Source organism: Gopherus evgoodei, chromosome 8 (genome assembly GCF_007399415.2).
Source record: "Gopherus evgoodei ecotype Sinaloan lineage chromosome 8, rGopEvg1_v1.p, whole genome shotgun sequence".
NCBI lineage: Eukaryota > Metazoa > Chordata > Testudines > Testudinidae > Gopherus > Gopherus evgoodei.
Window position 1 is genome coordinate 106,019,589 of NC_044329.1, and position 23,895 is coordinate 106,043,483.

General features: G+C 42.6%; 1 protein-coding gene and 1 pseudogene across 2 annotated transcripts in view; both read left to right on the plus strand.

Moving 5' to 3' along the window:
• TRABD2B (TraB domain containing 2B) overlaps positions 1-23,895 on the plus strand; it is a 417,779-nt gene that overhangs the window by 89,849 nt on the left and 304,035 nt on the right. The window lies entirely within an intron of this gene.
• On the plus strand, positions 11,114-11,861 carry LOC115656095 (annotated as a pseudogene).

The following is a 23,895-nucleotide window of genomic DNA, read 5'->3' on the forward strand; positions in this document are numbered from 1 at the left end:
CTGCAGGGACGCCTGCGGGAGGTCCACCGGAGCTGCGGGACTGGCGGGCGGCAGAGCGCCCCCTGCAGCGTGCTGCTGTGCTTGGGGCAGCGAAATGGCTCGAGCCAGCCCTGATTGGAGACAACTTTTTGTTTCAAAATGTGGAGGAAATAACCTGGCGAACAGCCATTTTAGACTTGATTCTGACCAACAGGGAGGAATTGGTAGCAAATCTGAAGGTGAAAGGAAATTTGGGCGAAAGTGATCACGGAATAATAGATTTCATGTTTCTAAGAAAAGGAAAGAGTGAGAGGAGCAGAATAAGGACAATGGACTTCAAAAAAGCAGACTTCAACGCACTCAGAGTTTAACAGAACTAGTAGGTAAGATCTCATGGGAAGAAAACGTAAGGGCTAATGGAGTTCAGGAAAGCTGGCAGGTTCTCAAGGAGGCAATCTTAAAGGCACAATTGCAAACTATCCCAAGCCAAAGGGATAGGAAGAATAGCAAGATGCCAATATGGATCTGTCAGGGGCTCTTTAATTACCTGGAAATCAAAAAGGAAACCCACAAAAAATGGAAACATGGATGGATTGCTAAGGAGGAGTGCAAAATAATAGCAGAAGCATATGGGACAAAGTCAGAAAAGCTAACACAAAAAATGAGTTATACCTACCAAGAGACACACAAGGCAATAAGAAGAGGTTCTATAAATAGACCAGGAGGAAGAGAAAGACAAAGAAAAGTGCAGGTCCTCTACTTAGCAGGGAAGGAGAGCTAATACCTGATGACATCAAGAAGGCTGATGTTTCTAATGCCTATTTCTCTCAGGCTTCACTTAAAATATAATGGTGTCCAGATAGTCCAGGGATCGACAACCTTTGGCCTGCAGCTTGCTTGGGTAAGCACCCTGGCAGGCCAGGCCAGTTTGTTTACCTGCCGCATCTGCAGGTTCAGCTGATCGTAGCTCCCACTGGCCGCGGTTCGCTGCTCCAGGCCAATGGGGGCTGTGGGAAGCGGCGCGGGCAGAGGGATGTGCTGGGAACTATGGGAAGCCGGCCAAAGGTTGCTGATCCCTGAGATAGTCAATGCAATTAGTATTAACAACAAGAGAGAAGGAATGCAACTCACAACAGGGAAATAACAGGTTAAAGAATATTTAGATAAGTTGGATGTATTCAAGTTGTCAGGGCCTGATGAAATTCACCCTAGGGTACTTAAGGAGCTAGCTGAAGCAACCTTGGAACCATCAGCAATTATCTTTGAGAACTCCTGAAGGATGGGTGAAGTTCCAGAGTATGGGAAAAGGGTAAACATAGCATCTGTCTTTAAAAAGGAGAACAAAGAGAAAAATCGAATGCACAAGTACAAACTGGGGAATAATTGGCAAGGGGGTAGTATAACTGAAAAGGGTCTGTGGGTTACAGGGGATCACAACTTGAATATGAGCCAACAATAGACTTTAGGGTCAGAAGGGACCAATGTGATCATCTAGTCTGACCTCCTGCACAAAGCAGGCCACAGAACCCTACCCATCCAATTCTATAACAAACCCCTAACCTATGTCCAAATTATTGAAGTCTTCAAATTGTGGTTTGAAGACCTCAAGCTGCAGAGAATGTGATGCAGTTGCCAAAAAGGATAATATCATTCCAGGATGTATTAACAGGAGTGTCATATGTTAGACATGTGAGGTAATTGTTCTGCTCTGGTGAGGCCTCAGCTAGGGTACTGTGTCCAATTCTGCACATCACACTTTAGGAAAGATGTGGACACATTGGAGAGAGTCCAGAGAAAGCAACAAAAATGATAAAAGGCTTAGCTAACCTGAAGAAAGGTTTAAAAAAAACAAAACCTGGTCATGTTTAGTCTTGAGAAAAGAAGACTGAGAGGGGATCTGATGGTCTTCAAATATGTTAAGGGCTGATAAAAAGAGGATGGGGGACATTTGCTCTCCATGTCCACGAAGGAAGGATGAGAAGAAATGGGATTAATCTTCAGCAAGGAAGATTGAGGTTAGATAGGGGTAGTTAAACTCTTGAATAGACTTCTAAGGGAAGTTGTGGAATCTCAGTCATTGGAGGTTTTTAAGAACAGGTTGGACAAACACCTGTCAGGGATAGTTTAGGTTTACTTGATCCAGCTTCAGCACAGGGGCTAGACTTGACGTCTCAAAGTCCTTTACAACCCTACATGTCTCTGATTCTATTATTCTAAAGATAATGGAGCAAATAATCAAGCAATCAGTTTGCAGACACCTAAAGATAAAAAGGTGATAAGTTACAATCAGCATGGATTTGTCAAGAACAAATTGTGTCAAACCAATCTAATAGTTTTCCTTGACAGGGTAACAAGCCTGGTGGATGAGGGGGAGTGGTAGATGTAGTATATTTTGATCATAGTAAGGCTTTTGATATTGTGTTGCATGACCTTCTCATAACCAAAGTAGGGAAATACAACCTAGATGGAGCTACTATAAGGTGGATGCATAAGTGGTTGGAAAACTGTTCCTAAAGAGTAGTTGTCATTGGTTTACAGTCAAGCTGGAAGGGAATATTGAATGGGGAACCAGGGATCAGTTCTGGGTCCAGTTCTGTTAAAAATATTCATCGATGAGTTAGATAACGGCAAAGAGAGGACACTTTATAAAGTTTATGGCTGATACCAAGTTGGGAGGGTTGCAAGTGCTTTGGAGGATAGGATTAAAATTCAAAATGATCTGGACAAACAGGAAAAATGGTCTGAAGTAAATAGGATGAAATTCAATAAGAACAAATGCAAAGTACTCCACTTAGGGAGGAACAATCAATTACACACATCCAAAATTGGAAATGACTGCCTAGGAAGGAGTATTGCATAATGGGACCTGGAGTCATAGTGGATCACAAGCTAAAAATGAGTCAACAGTGTAACACTGTTGCAAAAAAGCAAACATTCTGGGATGTATCAGCAAGAGTGTTGTAAGCGAGACACAAGCAGTAATTTTTCTACTCTACTCTGTGCTGATTAGGCCTCAACTGGAGTGTTGGGTCCACTTCTGGGCTCCACATTTCAGGAAAGATATGGACAAACTTGAGAAATCCCGGAGAAGAGCAACAAAAATGATTAAAGGTCTAGAAAACATCACCTATGAGGGAAGATTGAAAAAAATAGGTTTGTTTAATATGGAGGAGAGACAACTGAGAGGGGACATAACAGTCTTCAAGTACATAAAAGACTGTTACAAGGAAGAGGGAGAAAAATTATTCTCCTTAACTTCTGAGGATAGGACAAGAAACAATGGGCTTAAATTGCAGCAAGGTTGGTTTAGGTTGGGCATTAGGAACAACTTCCTGTTAGGTTGGTTAAGCACTGAAATAAATTGCCCAGGGAGGTTGTGGAATCTCCATTCATTGGAGATTTTTAAGAGCGGATTAGACAAAAACCTGTCAGGGATGGTTTAGATAATATTTACTCCTGATTCAGCACAGGGGACTGGACTAGATGACCTCTCAAAGTCCTTCCAGTCCTTCGATTCTGTGATTCTATGTTAATGAACATATTGCTAAGGGCAAATCTGATCTTCCATGAGAGTGTTGAACTGAAGAGGCAGGAGAGCTGGCAGGGATATCCCTGATGGATTGATTGATGACAAGATGTCATGTATCTGCAAAGGAACTGCTAATCCCATGCATGCTGCAGAACTGTTCACGGCAGAGGGGGGATTTAGCAACCACAAAGGCTATTGCAAGTAGTGGGATTACTCATCTAAAAGATGACTATCCATATGAGCAAGAACTGGGCTTTTGGACTGTGAGCAGAACCCTCATCTGCAATTTGTTTTGTACAGCACTGACTATGCTGTATGTTATATAACATACCGAACAAAACAAAAAGAAAACTCTTCATTAAAAGAATGTTAAAGGTGCAATGTCAAGCACTTAAAAGTTGGGAAATGCTAGCTTTAAGGTTGACCATGCTGACACACTCCATGGGAAATTTCAGTATGAAGAGATAAAGTTAGATGATACTCATGTAATCAGTGGCGGAACTCTGAGATCAATTTTAGAGACATGGGGTAATTTATCATACACCTTTGACCACTGCACTTATCCTCTGCCTTCTCATCCATCTCTTTGATGATTTCAAATAACCCCATTTTTAAATAAATTTCCACTCCCCCAAAATATTTCTTTCTTGTTCCCCCAAATGCAGATTTTCTGTTCCTAATCACAACTGCTGGAGGACCATGCTGGTCAGGATTCAGTTACAGATCAGTGTCAACTTCCCTAGATATACAAATGACACCACATTCAATGGGAATTGGCACCTACCTCCCTTTGTGCATTAGAAAATCTCCTCAATTTTTTTCTTGATGAACAGGATCATGGCATACCATTTTTTTTTTAAGCCTAGGACCAACATTTTCAAAATCGTCTACTGACTTTGGGTACCCAGTTTGAGACACGTTAAATTTCTCAAGTTGACCTCATCAACCCAAAGGCAGTGACCACTTTTTAAAATGTTAACATATCCTATTTTCTAATTAATATAATAAGGGAAAGTTCATTCCCTCTGAAACACCTGGCATTGGCCACTGTCAGAAGACAGGATACTGGTATAGATGGACCATTGGACCCAGTGTGGCCGTTCTTATGTTGTAAGTGGGGGACGGAAGGGAAGAGACTTTTTAGTCATTGTTTGTAAAGAACTACTAAAGACTGGGAGATGTTACAAGAAGTCTAGCTAATAAAAGCAGCATTAGTAAATAGGTAGATAGTTAACATAAGGCCATCGATTGGTACATATATATAGGATCTGTTGGTTCAGTAGAAGAGCTGTTATGCACTCCAAATAGCTCTCTTCAGGCAGCATCTAACAGGAGAGTCTTTGCAGATGTATCAATAGGGATTTTGCCCGAGAATGGACTTCAGGATTTGACTTAGCAATGAGAGATCTTGCTACGACTGTCTGCTCTTGAATATTTGCTGGGAAGTGGAGAAAAATCACTGCGCCATATTTTGGGAGAGGAGATGCTCAGGTTTGTGGATTAGCAATGTGCGAATTCGCAAGCTTCGGCTGAATTTAAATGTCTGCCCCCATGCATGACACAGTGTGTCTGTTTTAAATGGGAATATCACACCCTGACAGATGATGTAAATTAGCCAAGCACTATTGACTTCAGTCGAGCTATGCCAATTTACACCAGCTGATGTTCTTGCTCCTTTGCATTTAGACTGGGCATTAACAGAGATTTAAAACGGCACTAACGTTTTTAATTATGACCTTACCACAGTTTCTGTATGATTTCCTGGAATTTATTGTACATTTAGTAGGGCGTGTAAATCAAAAAGCACAGCACATGGCGGAGGGGGCTGAGCAGGAGGAGTTCCTGGATGCCCTCATAAAACTTTAAAAGGCTTGAATGTCAAATTGAAACCCTTGGGGCCCTAAAACTTGAGTCTCAGGGCACTTGTACCTGCTGTTTCATCACATAAGCCTTTCACTGTTCATGAGCTGCAAACCCAAGATGATTATGACTTCCATTTCCCTGCAGTGTATTTAATTTCCCTTTACTGTTGTCATCATACCCATGTCTGAACCACCTTTCATCTCCTCCTACCACTCATCATCCTTTCAGTTGCAGCCAGTGATGCATAGTCTTTTTAAATAGAGTGTTCCTTGCAGGCTCTTATATCAAAATCTGTTTAACCTCTTGTGCTTTCAAGCTTAAGGAGAAACCCGTGTGCATTAGCAGCTCAATGTGTAACTGCTCTCAACAGAAGAGTCGGGGAATCTACACAGGGATACTGGAGTGTATAGGGATAAATGTCACCAGGGATAGCTGGCTGGCTTGCTGTCTCACTTTGATGGATTAAATGTTTGCATGCTGACTTTGACCCATTCCAACAGACAATATCCCTGCTGGGCCAGATGCAGAAGGATGTAGATGCTTGTTGTGTGTTGACCTGTAGAGGTTCTTGGAGGAGGACAAGCCAGTGCAAATACATCCGGCACACCACTCACCATGCCCTAAGCTTGGTCCAATTGCTCGTTCTCCACTCTGACTGGGAGGATTATTCCAGATAAGGCTGTGGGCATGAAAGATGGCTGCAGTCTGACTGTATGGCAGGGATTGCTTCAAAGCATGATATAAACATATCTGGTAGAATGAGGAAGGCTCTGATCCCCCCTCCCACCACACCAAAAGCAGTTCTCCAGGGGCCCTTCCTCCCTGATCGCCATGGTTTTGTTCAGGGAGGAGAGTGCCTCATCCTCAGTGCTAGGAGGAGTCTTCCTCCTTCCCCTCTACTCCCCATTAGTCTGTCTATTTATGTGGCTAGTATAATATGGGGATGGACTTCATCCACTGTGGCTTCTGCTGTGATGTAATATAACAGAATGTCCCCATGGGGACACAGATGCTTCAGAGATGGTGTACCTGGTTGAAGGCACCACTGAGGCTCACTCCTGGGTCGGTGAAAGCTGCAAAATAGTTGAATTAACTTCCTATAAACAGTCCGGGTTTCTGCTAGGAGTAGCTTCAGGTCGTTGCTCTCAGATTATATGAAGAAGAATGTCCTTGTTCCGCTGCAGGACGGAGGCACTGCACTTGCGTTAGCAGAGCAGTATGAAACTGTTAGTTTGGCCACCTGCAAACATTTTCAGGGAAAATATGTGAGGTGAAAACAAGACAACCCCACCCCCAAATTAGCTTTTTGCTTAGTCAGGAAATGGGGCTTTTGAGGGGCATTTTCAGGGACAGCTTGAATTTCTTCACATGGATGAGCTTCCTTCAGTGCCTCTTACTGGACCAGTCCTGGTACAAACCACTTGGCAGCCCACAGAAAGCTCTGGCAGGGGCAGTTTGTACAATCAGAAGAGAGGATTCTGAATTCAGCCATAATATCAAAGCTGGGAACTCCCTTATAAACTCAGAAATCCACACCACCTGAAAACAATAAAAGAGAGAGAACCCTTTTTGACCATTTTCCTTCTTTTTCTAAAATGTTCTGCAAATAACCTACTTAGCAAAACACATTTTAATTAGAAGTTAGTTAACATCAATTTCCAGACTGGATCCTATCATCTGACAACGAACTTGCAAGAGAGATGGAAAATATGTGATAAACTAATCTCCCTAAACCACGTGTTACCTAACACCAATGAGGTTCCTATCATATTAGGGTTTCTTGTAAATTTCCAGCCCACTCATTTATTCTATCTGCCAAGTTTTATTATAATCTAAAAAAAAAAATAGAGTATGTTTTCATTATGAGGTTCAAAAGCCATCAGTATGTATTGGCTCGCAGTGTTTTGAAGCACTTTGTTAATGAGGGATGGGTAGAGAAAATAATTCCACCTCTCTTAATGTTTCCTCATATTTGGACCAAAACCCAAAGCCATTTTTGACAATTCTGAAATATTTGATTAATTTTTGTTTTCACCAATGAGTTTTTACTTCCCTCTCATCTCTGACCTCCGCTTCTGGGTTTGGACATGAATAAGAGCAGCAGTGCTGAAATATCATGGAATGGGCTGATCCCTGGTGTCTGTGGTCCAACCAGAAGCTGGGAGCACTGCAAATCTTCTGAGAGAATCAGTCTCAGAAAAATTAGTGTTGGGCCTTGGGTTTTCAAACCCCAAGAGGGATAGTTTCAATCTGGGTTCCATTATATTCAAACCACCACTGTTTGTAGGAAAGAGATGTTCTGCTCAAAGTGCCCTGCTTTATCCTATCTTTAATTCTTATCCAACCAAAATCTAAACTTCAAACCCTTCAAGATGTCTCTATCACTGACATTAATACGGTACATAAAATGTAGCAGTGCACCGCAGTGGGTTTAGCAGACAAATTAGCACATTGAAGATTTTCATCATATGTTGCAGGATTTCCAGGTTCTCTTTCATTTGACCAATATGGTTTTCCTTTTCAGCCACAGAAATACCACACACATATTGGCCAACTTCTATTCCCATTTATGCTGCAAGCTGAGTCTGGCCTACCTGTTCCACATATTCTACTAATAGCCAAGTGAACGATTCCTCTTGACTGAGCTCAGTATACCTTCTCAGTCCTTAGAAACCCCACTAAGCTGCAGCTTAGGGCATGTCTACATTACGCGCTGGATCGACAGGCAGCGATCGATCCAGCGGGGGTTGATTTATTGTGTCTAGTCTAGATGCAATAAATCGAGTGAGTATACTCCCATCGACTCCTGTACTCCACCAGGGCGAGAGGTGCAGGCAGAGTCGACAGGAGAGCAACAGCCTTCAACTTACTGCTGTGAAGACATCACGGTAAGTTGATCTAAGTACATTGACTTCAGCTACGTTATTCACGAAGCTGAAGTTGCATAACTTAGCTAGACAACCCCCCCTGCCCAGGTAAACCAGGCCTTAGTAATGTACTGGTAAGCCTAAGGTGATGGTGTTGGTTATATACTGAATGTGAACCACATTGAGCATCTAAAGAAAATCCCATATAACTTCACTTCCAATTTGCGCACATAAACAAGTTAATAGCAAGTAGAAATCTTTTATAAGTCACTTTACTTTAATTGAAATATCATTTAATTGGCAATTATCTTAATTGATACACAGGGCATAAATATTGTGCTCTGGAAAGGCTCCAGGCCTCCTTTATTAGAGTATTAAGCCACAACATAGGCAGATTGCTTTGAAATACCACTGTAGCATTTGTTGCAAGAAATCTGTCTCTTTCTCTCTCACTCTCTCTTTCTTTCTAATATGGAGACAGATGTAAAATATAAGACTATATTATATATATTAGCAGAAAAATGATCATAAAGACATATTGAATATAATTGTCAACATAGTCTCTTAAATAATTTCAGATGATCCATTCTAAGGGGTTTCTACAAGTTTTAACACTCTACTTTTGTGGAAATCGACTTTCAAGTCAGTCAGGGTGGAGATTAGATCCAAAGATTTAAAACCCCTATAGATCAAAAGCAGATGCTCTTAGAAGACATTTCAGCCTAGACAGGCCGTCTGGGGACATTGTTACAGCGGGAAAAGACAATTTATCATTAAAACATGAAAGCCTCAGTTCAATAATAACCAGATGTATATGAAAAAAGGATGGGTGTCAGGGTCTTGATTCATTTGTCTCCCTTTAGAAATCATCTTTATCCAGTACTTAGGACCCGAGTGTGGATTCTTTGATGCCAAGACATAATATAAGGAAAACTGAAACATTTCACATTGTAAATCCTTAGCAATTGTCAAAGAAATTTTAATCATATAGAAATCCGGGATGTCCTAGGTAAAGATAAGCAGCAATCGACTAGAGGAGCAGAGTCTGGGGGCTAAAACAAAGAGAGAGGTGATCTGGAAAGTATATTCCAGTGTTTTCTCCTTTTTCCATCAACTGTTCTTTCACATTCACAAAATTAAATTCAGCAATAATGCATTGCCTTGACATATAGGACCTTTCTTCTAAATACTTTGTACAGGGCCGGCTCTAGGTTTTTTGCCGCCCTGAGCAAAACAAAAACAAAAAAACCCTCCAAGAGTATGACTGCTGAAGCAAAAAAAAAAAAAAAAAAAAAAGCATTAACTAATCCTACCTCCATGTGAAATAGGTATTATTGTACCCATTCATCTATAGAGAAACTGAGGCACTGAGGGAACAAGTGACTTGTCCACTGTCAGTGTGAGAGGTAGTAAAACCCAGGAATCCCAATCTCCCAATCCCCTGCTCTAACCACTAGAGAGCATTCACTCCACAGTAAAGTATATAGTACTGTCACATAGGAAATCCAGCTGCAGTTCCCTGTAAGTGGCAAGTAGATTGTCCTCTTCATTCTGCATTTTAGTTTTGGTTTACATGCCTTGCTACGGGATAGCAGGTGTAATTAATGACAATATTTGTTATTAAATGTTTGAAATGCATTAGAGCAATCTTAATTCAGTGGTCTTAAACTGCAGCTTAATAGTATCTTGGGAAGGAGTGCATCTAAGTAGTTAGAGCAGGCAACTCTTGCTTTTTAGTCTTGGCTCTGCTACTGAATAGGTCTCAGATCAATCTAGGTGAGTCTCCACTAACCCATCTGTAAAATGAATTAAAAAAACCCTTTGCCTATCTCACAGGAGCACTATGATATTTTGTGGATGAAAAGTACAACATACATATTCTTATTATTGCCTCAAGAACTCTGATTTCTTATTGTGCTGGACAGAGCTGCTCTGGACTTTTCCAACTAAACATTTTTTTAACTTTAGAAAATACTGAAAACTGAAACACAAACTGTTTGTGGGAAAGTATCTGCTTGGATGCATCACCCGATTTGAAAAGAAAAACGGACAACAATGGTTACAAATTGTCAAAATGTTCGACATTTTCAAAATGAAAAGGTTCGTTTTCTGGTTCAAAACACCCTTTTCAGTTTGAACATGACAATTTGGGAGATTTCAAATGTTTGTTTCAGTTTGGGACAGGAAAAAACTAAAAATCTCGAACACTCGAAGGATGGGAAAACCACTTTCTGTCCAGCTGTAGTACTGAAGCAAAGGGCTAATCATTGTGCCAAATTGTTTTTGCAATACAGATGCGCAATCAAGGACCTACAAGGTATGTTTGCGGGGCAGGTGCTGGACCAGCTGTTCTAACTCTGCTGGCAGGGCTGTATCCTGTAAATTTTAATATTCAAGGAGAACCTAGTATCCACTTTCCAGCCTAGGGCACTCACATAACCTTCCCTCACCACTCCCAACCAACCAACCTGCTTGCACAGAGTCCAGGAAACCTTTATTGTTTCCAAGGGCTTGGGAGTGATTGCTTGGTTTCTATTCTCATCCCCATTTGGTGTCTGGAGGTTTCCTGCCCCAGGGTTATCAGACTGTGCTATTGGCTAATATTATCAGCAACTCAGCTGCCTCTGGGCATGGCTGCCTAGCAACCCAATAACCTGGGCTGGGCCCCATAGACCCACACTTAGTGACTGTCCTCCCTGATTGGTCCGAAGAACCAACAGACCACCATTTAAGCCCTGAAGCCACAGCAGCACAGTGGCTGGACAATGCATTCCACAGGGGCAGCTGTCCCAGACCCCATCTTGTCCAGTCCTTGCTCCCTCTCCTTGCCTGCTTCACTCCAGCACTGGTCCCAAGGAGATAGCGTCTGCTGTACATGTGTGGCTGGTGGCTCCGGGGCTGGTGCGCCCTCCTCAGACAAGGTTTTCCTGTTCTAGCTAATGCTAGGAGATGCTGTTTCTCAGGACTGAGTGGCCCATGGAATAAAGTGTCAGGAGTGGGTTTTGGAGTAGCCTTGTGTGCAGTCCTTATTGTACAGGAAAAGCTGTTTCAGTGAACTACTTCCTGAAATATGGGCCCTTCAGAGAAGCCATTACAGTATCTGAGTAGAAGAGAACAGAACGATTGGAAAACATGAGCCCACTTCTCTCAGTCATGAAGTCTTGATTAGAAAGGCAGTTTCGCTGGTAATAGACAGTACTTGTTCTCAAAAAATGTATGTATTAATTGAGTATACAAAAGTGCATCAAACACTTGTGTGTTTCTACTGGCAATATACAGATCTTCTCGGGAAAATTAATTCCAAAGAAGTGGATGCAGTATGGTAAGTGATCATAGGAGCAAGAGTTGTGATGACTCCAAAGCAGCAAGAATTCCTGAAATTAGAATCCAGTTGGATGACTTTTTTACGTCTTTCAGAGATGGCAGCAGAAGCTGCATATCAATCAGGTGCACATCAAGCTTCAGTGACAGCTCGCAATCATATCCAGCTGGTGAAAACACAGTTACAAGAGGCATGACAGCTATCACGGAAAGCAGAGACCATGTTAGCAGAAGCTCAGACAGAAGAGCTCACTAACACAAAAGTAGAGGACTCATCATAGCCAGGCAGTATCCAGCCCTAATCCCTGTCTGCCTCTGAACTCCTGCTCCAACTCCGAACTTCAAATTCCAACCACTGGCTTGTCTTCTGACCACAACTCTAGCTTCATCCTTCAATTTTTGCTTTGACCACTAGGTCAGACTCCTGCTCCAATCCCTAGGTTGCACTGCTTACACCTTGGTGCATGTGACAAATCTTGTCTTGTGGCTTTAGGGTGGGTGAGTCACCAGCTGAAAGCCCATGTTTGATGTGGGAGCAGAAAGGAGTGATACCCTCCCTTCCATTCTACACTCATCAGCTCAGTCTTTGGCTGTACTGTGCCAACAACATATAACATCCCATAATCCCTAGAGTGCCATACTGACTGTCTAGGTAGATACTTACTTATCTATGGCCAATGTAACTATAATACCTTAGCACATGTTTAGGAATGTCCAATGGTTCATGAGGAGCTTCATTAGAGATTAAGAGAAAAATACCCAGTAGATCTAGGGTTTGGGAGCGGGGTTCCTGGCCTGCTGCATAACATGCATTCTGCCCCCATGAAGGCCTTAAATGGATTGAGAGTGCTTGTAATGATGGGCCACAGGACCCAAATATGTACAGCGCAATGTGTCCCATGGGGTAAAGGGGAAAGAGTCATCTGGACAGACTGTATTTCCAGTAGCCAGAGCTAAGTGGCAAGGTGATAGGAGGTAGCTGAGTGAGATGAAGGGGGTGGAAGGGAGGATGGGCTGTGTGATGAGAAACTGCCCAGCTATGCTGAGCATTGTAGACCTGAGCCAATGTTTGGGATCAGAGTAGAAACCAGACCCCGCTCTGTGTCGGATGGTTGCAAGGTTTGCTCTATTTCAATTTCTTGTAAAGCCCTCCTGGTCCACACTTAGCCAAAAAAGCTTCGGCTACAACATTGAGAGAAGAAGTCTGGTGGTTGGAAAATTAGAAAATAGATACTGCCATTGCCAAGGCTGCGGTAAGACTCCTTGAAGTTTGTCAGCTTAGGAAGAATCTAGACTTGCCTGTTAACTAGAAATTGTTGAAGCTTCCAACAAGACTGTGCTGTCCATTATGCCAGTGGGTGGGGGGGTTGGGTGGGAAGGGGGAGAAGCATATTCTAAGCTAACAAGAACTATTATGTTAGGAAACTGACAGCTTTCCAGAGAATGGTTTCAGCTGAATGAAGAATTTCCATCCTGGAAAAATGCAGTGATTTATATTTTTGCTTTCCCGTCTGGGTTCCTAGTGCTACATGTTTTGTGAGATGCTATCAGTCAAAATATTGAGTGAATTGTAATAACATAGGTGCAAATGATTTGGGGAAGCATGGGAGGGACATCTCTCTCTCAATATTTTACTATCCTGTTGCTGTCCCTCCTCTATGCAGTTGCGGAATGGAAGTGTTCTCTCTCCTGGTTCACCATACCCGGATTTTCATAAATGGTTGCCCTGCTATAGCTTTGCAAAATGCTACACGCAAGTGTTGATGGGTAGAAATACATTTTATTGTCCTGGAGCTTCGCTGTTGGAGGAGGAGGAAGAGTTCTGCGGCAAGTTCTCTGCCTCCATCAGAAATATTTTTAAACAGATCTGGGCTTGAGCAGTAAAATCTGGATCCAGGTCTAGAACTCTACTACAATGGAGACATTTCTTGGGCAAAGGAGGGGGAGGAGGGAGGCAAATTCTGCTCCTTGCCCCCTCCCCCACTGGCAGGGACCATGTTCTGGTCCCTGCTCCCCTCTTCCTGCAGGGACTCCATGTCTCCTCTCTTTCATACCCACACGGTGCATGATATAGTGCCTCCAGGAGTCCAGTTCTCAGTGGAGTTTTCTGCACATTGGTGTACAGAAATAGACTCTCTCGTTTCAGCTGGTAACACTATTTGTCTCAGCTGCTCCTCCATCTAAACAGAAGAGTGGTTGGGCAAATTTGAGTGGCATTACAGCCCTGTGACAAAATCTCTGACTGAAATTTGGCCTGGCCACCCATCTGTTTGTATAGAGAAGCAACCGGGTCAAATGTCAGTGGGGTTGTGACTAGCTGGAGCGATGTTCCTCACTGTTCTGGCAGCAGCCATACTGGTTTGGTATGGGACCACTGCTTAAAAATGGTCTGGCCATAGGCCCCTCGGCTCCACAGCCTGTGGAATTTTGAGTAAGAGCACAAACTTTTGTCCCCACCCTCAAGCTCCCTCCAGTTGGTGCCACTGCCTCAAAGGTCAGGGTGTATTGGTCTTCCTACTTTCAGTAATCGAATGAAAAATTGAAGGGGGGGGTACATATGTCTGGGAAACCAGGGGTCAGAAGATGGATGTCAAGTAGAAACGTGAGCCCCACATGGGCAACTGTAGTTTTGGTTGCACATATGCTTTTTGTTCATATCTACCTCTGCTTATAATTAGAGCTGGTCAGGAATTGTTTGATAAAATGCTTTTTCATCAGAAAATGTCAATGTGCTGTCATTGAAACTGTTTGCTGGAAAGGATCGGTTTCAGTAAATTCCCAGTTTCAGAAGATTTTTGAAAAAGGAAAAAAAAAGTTTTGAAATTGTCAAAATAAGCTATTATGAAAATTTCAAAACAAAAGAGTTCAGCTTTTTGGTTCAGAACAAACTTTTGGTTAAAACTTTGTTAATGTAAGATGAAAAAAACCTGTAAAAAATACAAAAGGTTGAGCTTCAAATGAAACATTTCAAAATTGATGGAAACAATATGCTTTGATCGACCCAATCTGATTTTATTTATTTATTTATTTGCATTTTCAGTTTGCAAAAATTGCAAGACTTCAAATCTTTGGCCTGATTCAGGACAGGAAAATATCCTGAAAATTCCCATGGAATGGGAAAACTGTTTCCTGCCCAGCCTACTTCTAATGTTAAACACGCATTGATCTGTCTAGGTATGTCTTATGAGCCTATCACCCTAGTACCCTTTTTAAAACTCAGGCGCAACGGGCCCGAGTTTTGGAAAGCAGAGCTATACTTGCACACACATTTCAATGCACATTCATGGTCATTTAGTTTTGTGTGTGTGATTGCTATAATGGTGAATGAAAATGGCTAGTTGAATGCCTAGCTAGCTATTAGCATGCATGAATATCCAATTTGCACACACATTTTAGGCAAATAAATGCGTAAACATTAGTGCACAAGTGTGTGTACAAAAATTCACATGGATATTGGGCCTCTTTTTAACAATCAGCACATAAAGCGCATAAAAGAAGCATATTTTTACAGGATGTTCAACCAAAGGTTTCAGTTTGACAAACAAAACTACACAATATACTGGAAACATGAGACTTCATTCATATCTGGAATATAAAATACTCTAGAGCCTTATAAGTCCATGCTTAAATTTAGGTTTTTATTTAACTTTAGATACCTTCTAGCCTTGATTCATCCTTCTGCGGAAGGTGCGTTTAATATTCAGACTTCCACCGACAAGTATGTTCCAGGCAGGTTTTGTTCAGCGAAACAGATCTATCAAAACACCTGGTGGAAACACATTTAGTAACCAAGAATTTTCCTCCTTTCAGTGTAAACGAATAGTGCAATCTGTTCCAAAATGTCTCATTTCTGACATGCATTAGTTAGTTTTGGTGTGTGGTCACCAAAGTTTGCTGTTTCAAAACACAAATTTGCAACTTCGGAGCTTTTGTATCTTTGTGATAGTATATTGGGTTTAGATGTGTGTTTACCTCCCTTTCATGAAAGATTCCCAGCATGCTTTAATATACACCTCTACCCCCATAGAACGTGACCAGATATAACATGAATTTGGATATAATGCGGTAAAGCAGCAGGGAGCCGCAGGCCCTTTAAACCACCACCTGAGCCCCGCTGCTTTACTGCATTATATCCAAATTCATATGGAGCCCTGGGCCCTTTAAATCCCCCCCAAGCCCTGCTGCCAGAGCTCCAGCGGTGATTTAAAGGGCCCGGTGCTCCCCGCAACGGCAGGAGCACTGAGCCCTTTAAATCATCGCCGGGAAAGCCAGTCCAGTCTGGCACAGCATACCGGCTCTTACTGGTACGCTGTACCGGACCAAACTCAATATAACGTGGTCTCACCTATAAGGCTCCCGAGGACTGCGTTATAACGGGGTAGAGGTGTATGTATTAATACATTAATACATACATTAATATAGGAGATTAATGTAGATCTTGCAGCACTCCTTGGAGATAGGTAGGTATTTTCATGCCTGTTTTACACCAGGTACACTAAGGGCATGATTACACTACAGCCATTACAGAACAGGATATGTAAACTTTTCCTACATCAGTGAAATGGGATTTTTCCATGATGTAGGTAATCTGAGAGGCAGTAGCTGGGTTGATGGGATAATTCTTTTGTGGACCTAGCTGCATCTACACTGGGGGCTAGGTTGACCTAACTATGGAGTCAAGGCACATTTTTCAAAACCCTGAGCAACATTGCTAGGTAGATCTAATATTTAAGTGTAGACCAGCCCTTAAGCTCATCAAAGTCCCAACCAATATTTTCCAAAGTATTCTCTAATTTAAATGTATCTCAATTTTTGATTCCTCAACTTGATATTTCGGGCCGATTTTCAGCAGTGCTCGACACCAATAGCTTCCTCTGACTTCGGCGAGCATTTTAAACCTAAAATGTCTCAATTTGGGCCTCAAAATGTATGGGCGCTTTTGAAAATATACATGTATAGCAAACCCAAAGCCTGGAGTCAGAATGAGTATGCAGGACTGTGAAGGATAGTCTTGTATTTAGGGCCCTAGTCTAGAACTCACAAGCTCCGGGTTCAGTTCATGGCTTTGCCACAGACTCCTTGTGTGACCTTGGCCATATCACTTAATTCCTCTTTGTCTCAAATCCCACTTGTAAATTGAGGATAATGATACTTCCTTTCTTTCTTTTGTATATTTAGACTGTAAGCTCATCAGCTCTGGGACCTTTTCTTACAACACTGAGCACAATGGGGCACAATGGGGCCTTGATCTTTGTCAGGGTATTTAGGCATTACCACAATACGAATTAATAATAATAATAGCAACAACTTTAGAAAATGCTCATTCTGTTTCTCCTGCTGCTCCATTTCCTTCCGTACAAATCCTTTTAAAAGTCACTGGGACTATCCCTGTATTCATTGTATTCATTCTAGATGAGGCACTTATTTTTCAGAATCTCCCTTTTCCCACTTGCTTGACTGTAAAGGCCTGGGTGATTGCACTGGTGACGTAAAATAAATGTGGTTTGCTGATAAATGTGCATAATGGTTCAAGACTACTCTAGTGAATAAACATGATTTCCCAAAGCCAACTGATGCAGGAGAGTGGCCTTGATTAAACAGGCTAAGTGCTGTATGCTACTGGTGCATGAAGCTGTTATTTATCAGCCAAAAACTTGTGCTGGGAATGAACATAATTCATTGAGCCTTAACTGGAGACCACTTGAGCTTTCCTCTCATCAGACCACTTTGTGGAAAGAAGTGTAATGGAAGTTAGAGTAAAGCCAGACAGAGCAGGGGATTGTTAGTTGGGGAGACCTGGGAAAAATTTCATCTGAAACATTTTTCTATGGAAAATGGAGATTTGGCAACACCAAAATGTTTTGCAAATTTGGGTCAATTTCACGAATTGTTCATTTTGGGAAAAAGGCTAAACCAAATCAAACAAACAAAAAGTTTTGTTTCAAAATGTTCAAAATGAAACATTTAAATATTTTGGTTTGAAATGACATTTCATTCCAAAATTGTCTTTAATTTGACTTTAGTAAAATCGAAAACATTAAAAATGATCAAAATTAAAAATAAATATTTCAGTTTTGTGAAAGCAAAATGTTTTTTTTTTAACCTGGAATGATTTTTTTTTACTTTTTTCAAAATGGCCAGTGGCCGGACACACACACACGAGAAATAACTAAATTATCTAAAGTTCAACCAAAGCTAACTGGTCAAACCCAATCGGTTTTAAAGGGGAAGAGGAGCAAAGGCAGATATTATTGGCAAGAGAGGTGTATATGGGAGTGTGGAATTTGTAGCCAGGCATAGATGCAGTTGTGGGGATTTCTAGCCATCTGAATAACTAGCTATGCAGATCACAAGCTATGCCATAACATCAGTCTGGTTGCCCCAGGATCACATAGCCTTAGAATCATAGAAACGTAAAACTGGAAGGGACCTCAATACATCATCTAGTCCAGTCCCCTGTGCTGAGGCAGGGACTAAGTATTACCTAGACCATCCCTGAGAGGGTTTCTCTACTTTGTTCTTAAAATCTTCCAATGAGGGAGATGCCACAGCCTAGCTAGGTAATTTGTTCCAGTGCTTAACCGCCTTATAGTTTGGAAGCTTTTCCTACTGGTTAATCTAAATCTTCCTTGCTGCAATTTAAGCCCATTACATCTTGTCCTGTCCGCAGCGGATAAGGAGAATAATTTATCACCCTCTTTTTTATTTTATAACAACCTTTTGCATACTTGAAGACTGTTATCATGTCTCATCTCAGTTTTCTCTTCTCCAGACTGAACAAACCAAACGTTTTCAATCTTTCCTCGTAGGTCATGTTTTCTAGGCCTTTAATTATTTTTGTGGATCTTCTCTGAACTTTCTCCAATTTGTCCACTTCTTTCCCAAACTGTAGTGCCCAGAACTGGACACAGTACTCCACTTGAGAGGCGCTGAGTAGAGTGGAAGAATTACTTTTCGTGTCTTGCTTACAACACTCCTGCTAATCAGGGGCAGTTCTAGACATTTCACCACCCCAAGCACGGCGGCATGCCGCGGGGGGCGCTCTGCCAGTCGCCGGTCCCGCGGCTCCAGTGGGCCTCCTGCAGGAGTGCCAGCGGAGGGTCCTCTGGTCCCTTGGCTCCACCAAAGCCACGGGACCAGCAGACCCTCTGCAGGCATGCCGCCGAAGGCTGCCTGCCTGCCGCGTGACCGGCAGAGCGTCCCCTGCAGCGTGCCGCCCCAAGCACGCGCTTGGCGTGCCAGGGCCTAGTGCCCCTGCTGCTAATACATCCCATAATGCTGTTTGGGTTTTTTGCAACGGTATTACAGTATTGACTCATATTTAGTTTGTGATTCACTACAATACCCAGATCCTTTTCTGCAGTAGGCATGCGCTTACATCCCTGATAGAGCAGTGAGTCTAGGAATGATATAAACATGGTGTGGATGGATGGGTGAATGAATGCGTATCACAACTCATGAATGTCAAGTATCAGAGGGTAGCCGTGTTAGTCTGGATCTGTAAAAGCAGCAAAGAATCCTGTGGCACCTTATAGACTAACAGACGTTTTGGAGCATGAGCTTTCGTGGGTGAATACCCACTTCCTCAGATGCATGTAATGGAAATATCCAGGGGCAGGTATATATATGTGTGCTAGCAAGCAAGCTAGAGATAACGAGGTCAGTTCAATCAGGGAGGATGAGGCCCTGTTCTAGCAGTTGAGGTGTGAAAACCAAGAGAGGAGAAACTGGTTCTGTAATTGGCAAGCCATTCACAGTCTTTGTTCAATCCTGAGCTGATGGTGTCAAATTTGCAGATGAACTGAAGCTCAGCAGTTTCTCTTTGAAGTCTGGTCCTGAAGTTTTTTTGCTGCAGGATGGCCACCTTAAGGTCTGCTATAGTGTGGCCAGGGAGGTTGAAGTGCTCTCCTACAGGTTTTTGTATATTGCCATTCCTAATGTCTGATTTGTGTCCATTTATCCTTTTCCGTAGAGACTGTCCAGTTTGGCCGATGTACATAGCAGAGGGGCATTGCTGGCATATGATGGCGTATATTACATTGGTGGATGTGCAGGTGAATGAACCGGTGATGGTGTGGCTGATCTAGTTAGGTCCTGTGATGGTGTCGCTGGTGTAGATATGTGGGCAGAGTTGGCATCGAGGTTTGTTGCATGGATTGGTTCCTGAGCAAGAGTTATTATGGTGTGGTGTGCAGTTACTGGTGAGAATATGTTTCAGGTTGGCAGGTTGTCTGTGGGCAAGGATTGGCCTGCCGCCCAAGGCCTGTGAAAGTGTGGGATCATTAGCCAGGATGGGTTGTAGATCCTTGATGATGCGTTGGAGGGGTTTTAGCTGGGGGCTGTATGTGATGGCCAGTGGAGTCCTGTTGGTTTCTCTCTTGGGTTTGTCTTGCAGTAGGAGGCTTCTGGGTACACAGCTGGCTCTGTTGATCTGTTTCCTTATTTCCTCTTGCGGGTATTGTAGTTTTGAGAATGCTTGGTGGAGATTTTGTAGGTGTTGGTCTCTGTCTGAGGGGTTAGAGCAGATGCGGTTGTACCTCAGTGCTTGGCTGTAGACAATGGATCGTGTGATGTGCCCGGGATGGAAGCTGGAGGCATGAAGGTAGGCATAGCGGTCGGTGGGTTTTCGATATAGGGTGGTGTTAATGTGACCATCACTTATTTGCACCGTGGTGTCAAGAAAGTGGACCTCCCGTGTAGATTGGTCCAGGCTGAGGTTGATGGTGAGGTGGAAGCTGTTGAAATCATGGTGGAATTTTTCCAGAGTCTCCTTCCCATGGGTCCAGATGATGAAGATGTTATCAATGTAGCGTAGATAGAGAAGGGGTGTGAGTGGACGAGAGCTGAGGAAGCGTTGTTCCAGGTCGGCCATGAAGATATTGGCATATTGTGGGGCCATGCGGGTGCCCATAGCAGTGCCACTGATCTGGAGATATATATTGTCATCAAATTTGAAATAGTTGTGTGTAAGTACTCATGAATAACTCTCATGCTTCTCAGACTGGACAGCTGATGCACCATTGCAGTATCACCTTCATACCACTAAGGGGATGCTCTGCTGTCCTGGAAAGGGAAAGGAAAGAAAGATCTTTCATCCATCCATTCTGTTGCATTGGGCTGTGATTATGGGAGAAAGGAGGTTTGATTGTTAGGCACAACTGACCTTTTGGCTTTGACTACTCTGTTATTATGGAACAGCTGAGAGTTGTCGGAAAGAGGCTGAGTGGTGAAACTGGTTGAGGGAAGAGAGGGCAGGTTGGACGAGGTGAGGAAAGCTCTTTGTGGCAGGGAGATTAGCTGAGGTGGGTTGCAAGGGATTGTGTGTAGGTGGAATGAGCCCAGGGTTGAGGATATCCTGGCATGTCAATGAGTTTTCCTATGCTGTGCGATGAGAGGCCCAGTGAGTGAGGACAGGGAATGGGCTCAGGGGGTCTGTCCACTGTGCGGAAATGCACATCCTGTTAATCTACACCTGCGTGGCTTTAGGTGTTCTTGTTTCAGTGCATAAAAACCCTTTGCTATCTCTTCTAAGCCATACAGGCCAGTTTGGATCAACCCCTGCATGAGGGCTATAACAGTGCAAGATGTGTCGGATGGCCTTAGGGACAAGTTCTATTCTAATGTACATACATGGGCATAGTCCTGTATAGCATGGCTGCACTAATACAGCAGGAAGGATAATCCATTGGGTGAGGTCCGTGACTGGGACTCAAGAACTCTAGGTTCAAGTCCCAGATCTGCTACAGACTCCCAGTGGGCAAATTGCTCACTGGATGTCTGTTTTGTAAAGTGGGGCTAATAGAAATGCTTCTTTTCTCCCACTCTCTGCATTTAAATTGTATATTCTTCAGGACAGGCACGGTCTCTATGTAGGGCTTTCTACAGTGTCTACAGAGCAACGGTGTCCCACTCTGGGTGGGGATCTACGGCACTGTTGTAGTACAAATCACTAACAACACTGTCACATGCCAGACCTTTGCAAAAGATAAATAGTAAAACAGTTGCATCTACACTCCATAATGCCACCGAACAAACCATGCAAAGGGTTTCTATTCCCTCAAATATTTCTGGCTTATTGGGGAGTAAAAAATTATAAACCTGAGCTTCTTTTGAAATATCCATTACATTTTTTCCAGCGCAGTTTACAGTCACTGTCGCTAACGTTAACAAAACATTCATGTTAGCGGCATTCCCCTGCTGAGCCCCAAAGGAAACATTATTGGAAGGGCAAGAGACTGCTGCTTTATTTTATGTTGCCAATTAGCATGTTTGCGTAACTTAATGGACACCATGTCAGGCACAAATTCCAGAACGGATCAGTCTTTGAATCTGTGTTTGACTTCATGGGCAAGCAACCGTGGTACCATGAGGCAGCAACAGCTTATACTGAAATGGCCTTCAGGGTTGGGGCTATCCATCAATGTCTTTGGGCCTGTTTTCTGTAGGGGAACCACGGTAAATGAAAATATAGAAAACTGCCTACTGAAAAGCTGACTGATCACTGTTTGGAATGGAAGGCGGGCGATACATCCTGTCAGGAAAAATAACTCCACCCCGTGAGGAATGGCATCAAATACTTCAATATGTACGTACCTCAAAAGGCCATCCCTTTACCGGGATCCAAACCCAGCCTTAATGCTGTGGGAATCCTTTTTGTGAAACTCCAGCTTAGTTCCTTGCACTGTGTTGTCTCAGCTGCAGTGTATAAACCTCTGGTGAGGAGGAAACCACCCATGAGTGTGCTATTTCCTGCCCCGTGCATGGCAGTTTTTTCTTTTAAGAAAACAAGCTGGATTCTTCCAAAACATATTTTCTGTGATCAAAATAATTTCTCTGCCAAGTTTACCTGATCCAGCTCTCAGTAAGGTCAGTGCAAGAACGCCCATTGATTTCAAGAGGGGGTGAGGGCTAAGGAATATTTTCTTGAGAATAAAGGACAAGACATTGGTAAAAATTGCCTTCAGGGGGGTATTCTGGCAGCCATTTCAGTGATAATTTCACTCCGTATTTAGTGGCCTTACCAAACTGACTAAAAGCTAATTACATGCAGACGTGTGAATTATTACTGAATATTTGACTCTGATTATTTCTCCTTTGCATGATGGAAGCATCTTGAATCCCCAGTCATGGATGATGTCCCCATTGTGCTAGGCACTTTATAAACACAGAACAAAAAGACGGACCCTCCTCAAAAAAGCTTGCCATTTTAGGAACAAGATTATGACATCTTTATTCACCTTGAGTAGTTCCTTACTCCACATGTAATCCCAGGGAAGTCAGTGGGAGAAAGGATGGTCTTCTGGTTAAGGCTTTAGACTGAGACTCAGGACTCAGTTTCTCTTAAGAATCTGTGGCAAGTTAGGAATAACTTGGAACGCTTTCTTGACAAACTGGTAGACTTGAGTGTTCAGCGTTGTCCCTCTACCTTCCTTGCAGAGTTTCATCAAATATTTTGTTACTTTCTACTAGAGCTGGTAAAAAAAAAATCTGTTTCTGTACCCAAAATATTTTCTTTTTTCCCCACAAAATCGAAACGTCAACATTTTAAAATTCAAAATTTCCTCCAGATGTTGAGATCTGAAATATTTTGACCAGCTTTGCTGCTTGCGGAGGAGTTTCTCTGTCCTGAAGCTGACTGCCTACATATTGGGCCCCGCAACCGTTCTGTTGTCATTCTCTTCTTTATTTCTGCCCAGGTCCTGCCTACTTTTTTATGTAGATAGGCAGCCTTTCTCCTCAGCCAATCAAATTCCTTTACCTGTTAATGTTTTGCTACTGCATTTTGTTTCATTTCAGTTTGCTCCTTAAAGGGATAATGGGAGGCTTCTTAACAAGACCATCATTTTTTCCCTTCATTATTCAGATCTAGTTCAGGTCACCATCATGACATGGTAAATCCTAAAGCATAGGTGCTGGAATTAGGGGTGCTGCCACACCACCTGTCTTGAAGTGGATTCCATTATATACAAGATTTACAGTTTGGTTCAATGGCTCCCAACACCCCTACTATAGAAATTGTTCCAGCATCCCTGTCCTAAAGAGAATTATTTGTGCCTTGACACCTAATTGCAGAATGTTTTGAAGATTACTGATAGGCAATTGTTCTTCAAAGCTTGTCTTGTCCGTAAATGGTAGTTAGACTTAAGTTTAACAAAATCCTCAAATATCTGAGGATGTGCCTGTAAAAAGGAAATACTTCATTTGTAAAGTATTACATCGTATGCGTCGGACGAAGTGGGTATTCACCCACAAAAGTTTATGCTCCAATACTCCTGTTAGTCTATACGGTGCCACAGGACTCTTTGTCGCTTTTTACAGATCCAGACTAACACGGCT